This window comes from Salvelinus namaycush, chromosome 21, assembly GCF_016432855.1.
Source record: "Salvelinus namaycush isolate Seneca chromosome 21, SaNama_1.0, whole genome shotgun sequence".
NCBI classification, from domain to species: domain Eukaryota; kingdom Metazoa; phylum Chordata; class Actinopteri; order Salmoniformes; family Salmonidae; genus Salvelinus; species Salvelinus namaycush.
The window spans coordinates 39597-52232 of NC_052327.1; the positions used below are offsets into that span (position 1 = coordinate 39597).

The 12636-nt window shown below is 48.3% G+C and overlaps 4 non-coding genes across 4 annotated transcripts; all 4 read left to right on the plus strand.

Annotated features, from left to right (window-relative positions):
- Positions 1-850: 850 nt before the first annotated feature.
- Positions 851-1047, plus strand: LOC120066912. The gene has a single exon (XR_005478883.1). It is a non-coding gene; the product is annotated as a U2 spliceosomal RNA (small nuclear RNA).
- A 457-nt stretch (positions 1048-1504) lies between these two features.
- Positions 1505-1621, plus strand: LOC120066829. The gene has a single exon (XR_005478811.1). It is a non-coding gene; the product is annotated as a U5 spliceosomal RNA (small nuclear RNA).
- Positions 1622-7201: 5580 nt separating this feature from the next.
- On the plus strand, positions 7202-7388 carry LOC120066909. Its single transcript, XR_005478881.1, has one exon. It is a non-coding gene; the product is annotated as a U2 spliceosomal RNA (small nuclear RNA).
- A 453-nt stretch (positions 7389-7841) lies between these two features.
- Positions 7842-7958, plus strand: LOC120066830. Its single transcript, XR_005478812.1, has one exon. It is a non-coding gene; the product is annotated as a U5 spliceosomal RNA (small nuclear RNA).
- Positions 7959-12636: the final 4678 nt, after the last annotated feature.

Below are 12636 nucleotides of genomic sequence, written 5' to 3' on the forward strand. Positions count from 1 at the left end.
GGAGGAGTTGGACATGGGAAGGAAAGAGGAACTCCTTCGAATGATGAGGGAGAGGATAGAGAAGAAGGGGCCGGTAAAGGGTTGGAGGGAGGGGGAATTTGAGAGGGTGAAGAGAGAATTTGAGAAGGTGGTTAGGGAAAAGTTTTTGTCTAGGGATCAGGAGGGTAGGGCAGGGACAGAAGGAGAGGTGGAGGGGGAAGAGGAGGGAAAAGGAGGGAAAAGGAAGGGGAAGGGGATAGAGGAAGGTAGGGTAGAAGAGAGGAGGGTGGAGGAGCAAAAAAGGCTAGTATATGGGAAAATGTTGGAGATGGAGAAAGGGAAAAGGTCGATAGATAATTGGGGGAAGGAGGAAACTAGTCGGAATTTGGAGATGTGTAAGATGGAGGTTAGGATGATGGGGAATAGGGATTATAGGATGGAGCTTGTTAGATATGATAGGGTGTTTGGGGAGGAGATGAGGAAGCAGGGTTTGTATGTGGAGAGGGATAGGGCAAGGGAGAAAAGTGGTTTTTTGGCTCCTACTCAAAAGAAAAAGAAGAAGAAAAAGGGGGAGCCTGTGGACAGTGGGAGGGGGAGAGATGGGGGGGAGGGAGAGGTGGCAGGACCTTCGGGGGCTTCCGCTTTTCGTTCTTCCTTTTCCTCGTTAGAATCTCTGGAGGAGTTGGAACGCCAGGAGATGGGAGTGAGGGGGGGAGGGAGTCAGCTCCCCTAGATGTTTTTGGTTTTGGTATTGGTTATTGTTTAAATTGTGGATAGAGTTTTAGTGTTGATGGTTAGAGAAGTATAATTTGAAGTTATGTAAAAATGGAAGATTTTTGTTGGTTTCTGGAAAATAATAAATAAATATTTTATATTTTTTATATAAAATAATAAAAAAAAAAAATAAAAAAAAAATCTGTTCTTATCAGTTTAATATCTGATACGTCCCCCATCGGGGGACTACATATTAAATGGATTTTTCGAACAGGGAGTCGGAAATGGGGCTTGCTCCGTCCGCTCCACGCATCGACCCGGTATTGCAGTACCTCCGGGAACGGTGCAACACATTCCTCCCGTTGTCAAGGAAAGAAAAAAGAAAGAAAAAACATCCAAAGTGAAAGTAGGGCGAAGCGCTCTTCGTGGGTTCCCCCGTTTCCCGCCATTTTACTTAAAAAAAAAAAAAAAAAAAAAAAACGTTGGTCAGGATAGTGAGTGAGTGAGTGAGTGAGTGAGTGAGTGAGTCTGTCTGTCTGTCTGTCTGTCTGTCTCTGTGTCTGTCTCTGTGTCTGTCTCTGTGTCTGTCTCTGTGTCTGTCTCTGTGTCTGTCTCTGTGTCTGTCTGTCTGTCTGTCTGTCTGTCTGTCTGTCTGTCTGTCTGTCTGTCTGTCTGTCTGTCTGTCTGTGACTTTTTACCCACACACAGCCGTGGAAAAGTTGTCAGAGTGGGTTGGGTGACCACCCACCCGAGAGATCCCAGCCTAGTAGTGCACAGAGTGTGTCTCGGGCCCCGACCTCTGACTTCCATACGACTCTGGTTTCTCTTCATTACGCACAAGCCTTTCGCCTTTTACTAAAGACTTCCGTGGAGAGGAACACTTATGAGTTCAAAGTATTTTTGGAAGGGCTTTGCTTCTGGCAGAGCTCGGTATAGCTTGTTTCAAGAGAAATTGACAGAGATGATGACGCCCACCCACCGCCGAGACACTTTTTGCTCATGCGTTTGACTTCAATCGGACTGACCGGTGTATTTTTCCACTCCAAGTTGTCGCTAAGGGCAATTGAGTTCAAAGAGCTAGTGACTTAAAGACGCATTGGCGACTTCAAAAAAAACAAACACCCGCATGTCTGTCTGTCTGTCTGTCTGTCTGTCTGTCTGTCTGTCTGTCTGTCTGTCTGTCTGTCTGTCTGTCGCCAGGGAAAGGTTGGTTGGTTGGTTGGGTGGTTGGGTGGGTGGGTGGGTGGGGGGGTGGGGGGGAGAGGAGGAGGAGCCACCTTTTGCCGAACCGCCAAAGTCTGCCGAGACCCCCGGGTGCCCGGCGGGTGCAGGGTTCCATTTGTGGGTTATCGCTTCTCGGCCTTTTGGCTAAGATCAAGAAAAAGATCGCGAGAAGTACCCGCGGGATCCACAAGGAGGTGCGATGTCGACATCGGCCACATCACAGTCAGCAGCCGCTGGACTGAAGAACACGCTGCGTTTTCAATGGACCGGAAATGATAGTTTGATGGAGAGATTTCGTTTTGGGAAGGAAGTTCTTTTTGGACCGCTACGCCTGACAGCAGACGACGTGCACTGCCTGCAACAGAACACACCGGAGAAGTTTTACGACGTGTCTTTCTACACCATCACCAGGCTGGAGGAGGTGAGAGGGCTTTTCCGCGCGAACGCGACAGCACCCGCCCTCAGTGTTTTTCAAGTGGAGTCCCTGTGCAGGCATAACATGAGGGTGCTAACGGTGCACATGTTCAACCCCTGGGTCACAGAAGAAACATTAGTGTGCTACCTCAGCCGATACGTGACCATCTTGCCAGGAGTGAGAGACATTAAGGACGCCCTTGGCATCTGGACAGGGAAGAGGCAGTTTCGTGTGCTGCTAAAGGAGGACGAGAGCGGCCATGATGGCTACCGCCATCCACCCGCTTCCTTTTCCATCGGAGCAGACAGGGGCTACCTTATGTATGCTGGTCAGCCTCGTTTCTGCAGGAAGTGTAGCACGTACGGGCACCTCGCCGATGCCTGCACCCAGACGAGGTGCAGAAACTGTGGGACTCTGGGCCATATAATGAGGGATTGCACCGTGCCCAAGCGCTGTAGTCTGTGCAACTCAGAGGACCACCTGTTCCGTCACTGCCCGAAGGCAGCCCCCTCTTACGCCAGAGCGGTGAGCGGGAAAAGAGCGGAGAGCGACAAAAGACCAGAGAGCGGGAAAAGACCAGACGAGGGAGAAGGATTGGAACTACGCGCCATTGAGGAGGTGGTGGAGGAGCTGGTGATGGAGAGAGAACTGCGAGGGTCTGAGGAGAGCGGGAGTGAGACGCCATCATCATCCCACGAGGAGAGCGGAGAGACCGACGCGAGTTGGAACAAGCAAGTGGAGGGGGAGAAGAGAGAGCCCACCGCGCCCTCGGCTCAGGAGAGCTGGACAACGGTGAGAGAGAGGAGGAAGTGCTCGGGGAAGAGGAAGCAGATGAGCCCTGTTTCCCCACTCATCAGCATGGAGGCGACGGAGAAGTCCGCTCTGGGGGGAAACCGCTTCAGTTGTTTGGAAAGCGGGAGGTCTGAGGAGAAAGGCGAGGGAAACCCGGGCAGCGCAGAGGAGACTCTGCTTTCCCTGCCAGGCAGCTCCATCGACAGCAGCGGTCTGGCACCCAGCGGTGTTCCAGCACCCACACAGATGGAGGGGGAGCAGGAGGAAAGGGTTTTCCCGACCACGAGCTTTGTGGACAGTCCTCCCGCTGGAGACCACCGTTTCCCGGATAGGCCTCCTAACGAGGAGAGGTATTTAAAGTGAGTATGGAAAAATGTCATATTTTAGATAGTTGTCCGTTTCCCTCCTTATCCCATGTCGTCTTTTTTAAACCTAGCTACCATAAATGTTAGAGGGCTTAGGAACCCAGTTAAAAGGGCGACTGTTTTTTCCCATTTGTCCTCCATTTGCTTCTCTGTGTGTTTTTTACAAGAAGTACATTTAAAAGATCAAAATGACGTGGAGAGGTTTACGCGGGAATGGGTTCAGGGAGAGTCGAGGTGGAGTGTCGGCGGGGTGCATTCTACAGGGGTTGGTGTGCTATGTGGGAACAGGGATTTAAAAATAGTAGGAAGTTTTTCGGCTGTACACGGGAGGGTTTTAATAGTAGATATCGATTGGAGGGGTAAATGTTTTAGATTTATTAACGTGTATGCACCATCGACACCCAAGGAAAGGAGGGAAATGCTTAACGACCTAGACGCTATTTTTATGACAAACAGACAGGTGTTTATGGGGGAGATTTTAATGTATCATACGACCGAGGTAATCTAGGAGGGCATCTTGTAAAAAGTTTAATAGGTAAATATAATTTGGTTGATACTTATAGAGTGGAGCACGCGGATGATACAGGTTTCACTTGGGAAAACAGCAGGGGCGCGAGGAGCCGAATAGATTATCTGTTTGCTCCTCGTGGACTCGGTGTGTCCTCTGCGCGCGTCACTCCGGTATTCTATTCAGACCACAGCTGCCTGTCTGTGACAGTAGAATTAAAAACAATTGAATTTGGAAAAGGGTATTGGAAAATTAATAACGGCATTTTACATGACACAACTTTTGAGACAAGATTTAGGTCTTTTTTCCAGGGCTGTGTAACTATGAAACCGTTTTATTCTACTGTCATAGAGTGGTGGGAGAGCACAAAATTAAGAATCAAGATTTTTATTCAGAATTTCTGCAAAGACAAAGTACGTAATACCCACAAAGATTTTTATGAATTGCAGAATGAACTAAAAGATCTACACATCCAAGGTAATTTGAATGGTGGTGGATTAGATAAAGACAAATTATGTATCCTACAGAAAAAGCAGCATGCTTTTTTTGAAAAGAAAGCTCGAGACTTCATGTTTAAAAGTCAGCAGGATAAATGGGAAAATGATGAGAAGTGCTCTGCATATTTTTTCAAACAAATTAAATCACGGGGAAAGAGGAGGACTATTTCGGCTTTATTGGACCAAGATGGGGAGATGGTTGAGGATGGAGATGGCATGCTTGGTGTCGCTACACATCACTTTTCTCAGCTATTTCAAAAACAAACAATTGATTATGAGAAGGGGACTAAATTTTTAAAATGCGTGGATGTGCAGATACCATTCGATACTAGAGACCAATTAGAAGGGGAATTGAAATTAGATGAAATTTATATGGCACTGAAGAGCATGAAAGATAACAAAGTACCAGGAGTGGATGGGCTCTCTAAAGAGTTTTACATCGTTTTTTGGGATTTAATTGGATGTCATCTGTTGGAAGTGTTTAGAGATATATTTGGTTTGGAGCATATGGGAGGTTCGATGTGCGAGGGGGTAATCTCTCTACTTTACAAAAAGGGAGACCCCAAGACATTAGCAAATTGGAGACCTTTAACAATGTTGTGTGTTGACTATAAATTATTAAGCAAAGCCATAACTAATCGCCTATCATCTGCCATGGCATATGTTGTTGGTTTAGACCAAACATGCGGTGTGGTGGGGAGAAAAATAACCTGGAACTTGCAATTGCACAGAGACGTTCAAGCATATTTAGAGGAAAGGCACTTGCCAGCTATTACTGTGAATTTGGACCAGGAAAAAGCCTTTGACATGGTAAGCCATGAGTTTTTATTTAGAGTTATGGGAAAATTTGGGTTTGGAAATAATTTTATGAAATGGGTAAAAATTCTTTATAGTAATGTGGGTAGCAGGGTAAATATTAATGGGAATATTGGAACTGTTATCAAGCAATTACGAGGTGTCAGACAGGGGGACCCTCTATCTGCTCTATTGTATGTTTTATATATCGAACCTTTCGCATGCGCAATTAGGACAAATTACAACATCAAAGGCATCCGTTTACCCGGAGGGGATATTCTAAAAATTTCGCAATATGCGGACGACACAGTTTTATATTTACAGGACGACCTGAGCTTGAAAGAGTCTATCAAAGTCATTGATGAATTCTCTGTTGCCTCTGGGTCAAAGATAAACAAGAATAAAACAGAAATAAAATATATGGGACAGTGGAAATGGAGAACTGATCAGTTATGTGGTTTGACTGTGTGCACAGGACCAATGGTAGTGCTCGGCATATCATTCGGAAATGAAATTAAAGATGACATGTTTAATTGGAAAGAAAAACTAGTATCACTTAATAAAAGATTGGGACTGTGGAAAGTGAGGCGACTATCCTTTAGTGGGAAGGTGTTAGTGCTGAAGGCGGACATTCTGCCTTCATTACTTCACCTTGCCTATGTGTTTCCCATGCCGGTGTCTCTCAGAAAAACTTTCATACGGGCACTGTTTAATTTCTTTTGGGGGGGATATGAGTACATCCGTAGAGATCGGATGTACCAGCCTATAGAGGCTGGTGGAAGGGATTTCCCTCATATTCCTCTCAAACTAGATGCGTTGTTCTATTCAAACGTTTGTTGTATTTTGCCGTCTTCTGTACACAAATGTCATATTTTAATCAAATTCTGGCTGTCTGTACCGTTAAGGTTCATGGTGGAATGGGATAATAGTAAGCCAAAAGCTGAAAGTATCCCATTACATTTTAAGAAAATAGTGGAATGGGCAAAGAAAACCCCTGTCTGCAAAGTAAAAGAAAACGTAATCAACCACAGATTGCTATACAAGAAATTAATAGAAAATTGTAGTCCTAGAGACCGATTACCAATATCGCCTTCCACCTGGCTACGGACACAATTAAAAGGTTTAGACAACAGACTGAAAGATTTTAATTGGCTTGTTTTACACAGACGTCTTCCGGTCCGATCAACATTATATGATCATAATTTGACCCTGAATAAATTTTGTCCCAGGGACAATTGTTTTGCAATTGAAACAGTTCCCCATGTTTTATGGGAATGTTCTTTTGCCAAATTAGTTTGGAGAAAAATTAAACTATGTTTTGAGATTTTAAAAAACATTGATTATGAAGGGGTAGCAAAACTTGAACTAAAAAATGTGGAAAGGGTGCAATTATTAGCATTAGTGACTCTGGTGTCCCTTATCAAGACCAAACTTTGGGAGGCCAGATGTGGTGCGGTAAATGACACCCTCAAGTGGTCACCGACGGGATTAGTTGAATTTATAAAACAGGACATTTGGAAAAGAATACAATTCGAAATAGATAAGTGGGGCATTGTATCAGTGAAACAGAAATGGAAAGGGATTTACCCTTCACTGTAAATGTTTTTAGAGCCAATTGAAATGTAGGCTAAGCCTTTGTACATATTTGATATACACTGAGGTTTATTCAGAATTCACTTTGGTATATGTATATGTTTGTATTTATAGAATTCTTTGTATTGTTTTTTGGAGATTGTTAGAGGCAAGTTAAACTTGAATGTAATAATACTGGTCAGGTTCTGCAGAACTGCATTTTTTTGAGTAGTTTTGCTATTGTTATATTGTTACACTATTTTTGGATACTGTTTTTATGAATCGATGTTATGTAATGCACTGATTATGTAATTGTATTTCAATGAGAAATGTAAATAAAATTCTTTTTCCAAAAAAAAAAAAAAAAAAAAAAATCTGTTCTTATCAGTTTAATATCTGATACGTCCCCCATCGGGGGACTACATATTAAATGGATTTTTCGAACAGGGAGTCGGAAATGGGGCTTGCTCCGTCCGCTCCACGCATCGACCCGGTATTGCAGTACCTCCGGGAACGGTGCAACACATTCCTCCCGTTGTCAAGGAAAGAAAAAAGAAAGAAAAAACATCCAAAGTGAAAGTAGGGCGAAGCGCTCTTCGTGGGTTCCCCCGTTTCCCGCCATTTTACTTAAAAAAAAAAAAAAAAAAAACGTTGGTCAGGATAGTGAGTGAGTGAGTGAGTGAGTGAGTGAGTGAGTCTGTCTGTCTGTCTGTCTGTCTGTCTGTCTGTCTGTCTGTCTCTGTGTCTGTCTCTGTGTCTGTCTCTGTGTCTGTCTCTGTGTCTGTCTGTCTGTCTGTCTGTCTGTCTGTCTGTCTGTCTGTCTGTCTGTCTGTCTGTCTGTCTGTCTGTCTGTCTGTGACTTTTTACCCACACACAGCCGTGGAAAAGTTGTCAGAGTGGGTTGGGTGACCACCCACCCGAGAGATCCCAGCCTAGTAGTGCACAGAGTGTGTCTCGGGCCCCGACCTCTGACTTCCATACGACTCTGGTTTCTCTTCATTACGCACAAGCCTTTCGCCTTTTACTAAAGACTTCCGTGGAGAGGAACACTTATGAGTTCAAAGTATTTTTGGAAGGGCTTTGCTTCTGGCAGAGCTCGGTATAGCTTGTTTCAAGAGAAATTGACAGAGATGATGACGCCCACCCACCGCCGAGACACTTTTTGCTCATGCGTTTGACTTCAATCGGACTGACCGGTGTATTTTTCCACTCCAAGTTGTCGCTAAGGGCAATTGAGTTCAAAGAGCTAGTGACTTAAAGACGCATTGGCGACTTCAAAAAAAAAAAACACCCGCATGTCTGTCTGTCTGTCTGTCTGTCTGTCTGTCTGTCTGTCTGTCTGTCTGTCTGTCGCCAGGGAAAGGTTGGTTGGTTGGTTGGTTGGTTGGGGGGGGGGGGGGGAGAGGAGGAGGAGCCACCTTTTGCCGAACCGCCAAAGTCTGCCGAGACCCCCGGGTGCCCGGCGGGTGCAGGGTTCCATTTGTGGGTTATCGCTTCTCGGCCTTTTGGCTCAGATACAAGCTCGGTACCGCGGTGCCTCAAAGCTCTCTGGGTCAAGGGTCGAAGGTAGGAGGGCGTAAAGGGCAGGCGTATTTCTTTTTTGGAAAATTTTGAACCTGCTGGTTTTTCTCCGTGGGGAGATGGCAAACGCTAAAGGTGGAGCTGGGTCGGTCCCTAGGACAGGGTTTAAAAATACGATAAGATTTGCTTGGAAGGAGGATGAAGGACGGATGCCGAGGGACACTTTCGCAAGGACAGTGCTGATGGGGGCCCTGAAGCTTCGAGTACAGGAGGTGATGTGTCTCCAGGGAAATGCGATGGAGGAGGCGTACGACGTGACCTTCCACACTGAAGGTATGTGTGATGTGATGATGGATCGAGCTAAGGCTGGAGCTGGGGAGAGGCCATTGGTGTTATTCAACGTAACGTGCCTGGCGAAGACAAATTTCCGGGTAATTAATGTACATATGTACAACCCTCATGTGGCAGACATAGCCATAAGAGAATACCTGAGCCGGTATTGCGATGTAACATCGGGGGCAAGGTACATAAAGGATTCTCTGGGGTTTTGGACAGGCAGACGCCAATTTCAGGTGCTCCTTAGGCCGGATAAGGGAGGGTTTGATGGGTTCCTACATCCCCTGGCAAGTTTTGCGCTGGGTTCGGATAGAGGGGTGCTTTTCTATTCCCGCCAACCTCCGTACTGCAAAAAGTGCAGAGAATACGGGCATGTAACAGCTGCATGTAGTGCACAGAAGTGCCGGTTTTGCCAATCGGTGGACCACGAGGGCAAGGACTGCACAGCACCAAAAGAGTGTCATGGGTGTGGGAGCAAACAACACCTGTACAGGGAGTGCCCGGGGAAGCCAGGCTCATATGCGGCAGCTGTAGCCGGGGAAAGGATGAAAGGAGGGAAAGGCATGGGGGAGAAAGGGGAGCCACCAGAGGCTTTGCAAGCAACAAGAGTCGGGGGTCAGCCTGATGTGGGAGAGGGGACCTCTGTGGGTTTGGGGGTGGTCCCGGAGACACAGATGGAAGAGGGTATGTCACCCAAAAGCAAGTTTCAAGAGGGGGGAGCGACAGGTGAGATGGGCTCGTCCCTGGACACGTTTCCCATAGAGGGAGGGGGCCCTTTGGGGGCGATAAGGGAGATGGTGGAGGAGCTCAAGGTCAAGACAACAAGGAACGGGGAAGGGGGGTCCATACCGCCCTTACAGGCAACCCCAGGACAAAAAAGGGGAGCCTCCACAGCACAGAAGACCAGGGAGGAAGAAAGGGTACTTGCTGACAGAGGGGAAACACGGAGGAGGAAGAAGAAGAAGAGGAACTTGTGTGGGCCGGGAGAGGGTCAGAGCGGGAAGGAAGAAGGGGCCACTGAGGTGGTTCCCCCGAGTTTTGACAGAAGCATCAATCCCACTCACCAAGATGGAGTCCGCCACCGCAACTGGGGTAGCCGGGAGGAGATGAGAGTGGGTGGAGAGACCTCGGAGAGTGAGGAGCAGGAGCAGGAGGCTGGGGACGGGGGTGTACAAGGGTACGGGGGGATGATAGGTAATGTAGGGGGGGACCCCCTGGCAGCAATAGAATCTGCCCTCCCGGGTTACGACAGGGTGGGGATGCAATCAGGGGATGGGGAGTCTCAGGCTGTTTTTGGGATGGCGGGACTCCAGACCCCACCCCCCCTTTACACAGGGAGATTTGGGGAAGAGGGCGGTGGGAGAGGTGGGGGAGACTCCGAAGCTGTAGGAGTGGGCCCCATGGGGGAGGAGGATCTGTACCCATAAAACAGGGTAAGTGGAGGACTGCTGAACAGGGTTTCAGGTTTTTCAGTATTTAGGGGAAATGGCGAATATCCAAATAATGACGATGAATGTTCGAGGTCTGAGGGACCCGATAAAAAGAAGGGCAGTGTTTAGTTGGTTATCCAACATAGATTTTACTGTTTGTTTTTTGCAGGAGGTGCACTTGAGAGATGGGGGGGATGCGGCGAGGTTTAAAAAAGAGTGGGATAAAGGGGAGTCAGTGTGGAGTGTGGGGGGGGTCCACTCAACAGGGGTTGGGATTTTGTTTGGCACAAGAGAGGTGAAGGTAGAGGGAATACAGGTAGGAATGCAGGGGAGGGTATTGGGGGTAGACATTGGAGTAGGGGTCTTTAGGTTAAGGGTTATAGGGGTATACGGGCCACAGACGGTGCCAGAGAGAAGGGAGATGGTGGAGCTGCTGGCTCCGCTGTGTGCAACAAACAGGGTTTTAGTAGTGGGTGGGGATTTTAATGTAGATTTAGGAGGGGTGGTAGAGGGTAGTGTAGGGGCCATCACTGGACTTATGGCAAGTCATGGTCTGGTGGACGGCGGCCTTAACACTACTCCGGCGTTGGCGGGGCCCACGTGGCGTAATTCCCGGGGGGTTGTGCGGAGGCTGGACTACGTCTTTCTGCATAAATCCCTGGGGCTTTTGTCTGGGCGGTTGCTGCCTGTGTTTTTCTCGGACCACGATGGGGTCCTCTTTAGGGTAAAAGCGCCTGTCAGCCTTTTTGGTAGGGGTTTCTGGAAGCTCGACCGGGACATCCTGGAGGAGCGAGTGTTCGTCAACGATTTCTCTGATTTTTTTCGAGGGCTTGAGGGTCTCCGACCTATGTGCGGAGGGGTGTTGGAGTGGTGGGAGATAGCCAAAGTTAGAATTAGGGGTTTTATTTGTGGGTGGTGTAACAGGAAGGTAAGAGAGGAGAAAAGGGAGGTGGGGCAGCTCCAACGGTTTCTTGAGCTAGAGTACGAGGCTGGCAACCTCGGAAGCTCAATGGACATGGAGCGTGCAACCAGCCTCAAGGCTCAAATCAGGGAGGTGCATGAGAGGAAGGCCCGTGCTTTCCTGCAGCGTGCACACTCTGATTTCATAGAGAAGAATGAGACCTGCTCTGCAGTGTTTTTTAAATCAGTCAGGGAAAAGCAGGCAAGACAGGTTTTTTATGGGGTGAGGGATAGACAGGGTAGGATAGTCAGGGAGCCGGAGCAGATGGTCAGGGTGGCAACTGACCATTTCCAGGAGTTTTTCCAGGAGAGGGTAGTAGAGGAAGAGAAGGGCACCATGTTCTTAGAACATTTGTCCCGGCGTGTGCCGGAGGACATTAGAGAGGGGATGGAGGCCCAGATAACACTAGAGGAGGTGGAGAGCGCCCTCAAGAGGATGGGGAAAGGGAAGGTGCCTGGGATGGATGGGCTGCCGGCGGAGTTTTACCTCAAATTTTGGGGTATGCTTGGACCGGTGGTCCTCGAAGTCCTGACGGCGGTTCTTGAGACTGGTGTCCCGGGCAGGTCAATGGCTGTAGGTGTGCTGTCCCTCATCTACAAGAAGGGAGACGCTGCCGACCTTAGCAACTGGCGGCCTTTGACCATGCTGTGCGTAGATTATAAGATACTAGCTAAGGTCATGGCAGACCGTTTACGCAAAGCCCTTCCCTACGTTGTCCATGAGGATCAAACGTGTGGGGTGGAAGGACGTTCCATTAGGTGGAATCTCCAGTTGATCAGGGACTCCATCGCCTGGGTTGAGGATAGAAGACTACCTTTAATGGTAGCGGCGCTTGATCAGGCAAAGGCTTTTGATCGCGTCAGTAGGGTTTTTCTTTTCAGAGTACTAGGTAGGTTAGGGTTTGGCGATCGCTTTATAAAGTGGATCAAGGTGTTGTATGTGGGAGCGGGGTGCCGGGTGAGCATTAACAGCCATCTGGGTGACGTTTTCGGCCTCTCCTCAGGGGTTAGGCAGGGATGCCCGCTCTCGGCACTCCTTTTTGTGCTCTATATGGAGCCCCTAGCGGCTGCCATTAGGGCTGACGTAGGGGTGGAGGGTTTGTTGGTCCCTGGGAGCGGCGGTTTGCGTGTTAAGGTGACACAGTACGCAGATGACACTACTTTGCTTTTGTGCAAGGACTCGTGCCTGCTAAGGTCTCTGGACATAATTGGAGACTTTACCCGCGCGTCGGGAGCGGTCCTTAACCTCGCCAAGTCGTCAGTTAAGTATTTCGGCAGATGGCGGGGCAGGACGGACGTGCCCGGAGGGCTATCTCTCTGTAATGGGGCCCTGAGGATACTTGGGGTCCATTTTGAGACCTTCGGCTCTGCGACACTGAACTGGAACATGAGGGTTGCGGTGGTTCAGAGGAAGCTGGCAATGTGGAAGGCCAGATCGTTGTCCTTTATGGGCAAGGTACTGGTGCTGAAGGTGGATGTACTGCCTTCCCTCCTGTATTTGGCATACGTTTATCCATTGCCAGCGAGC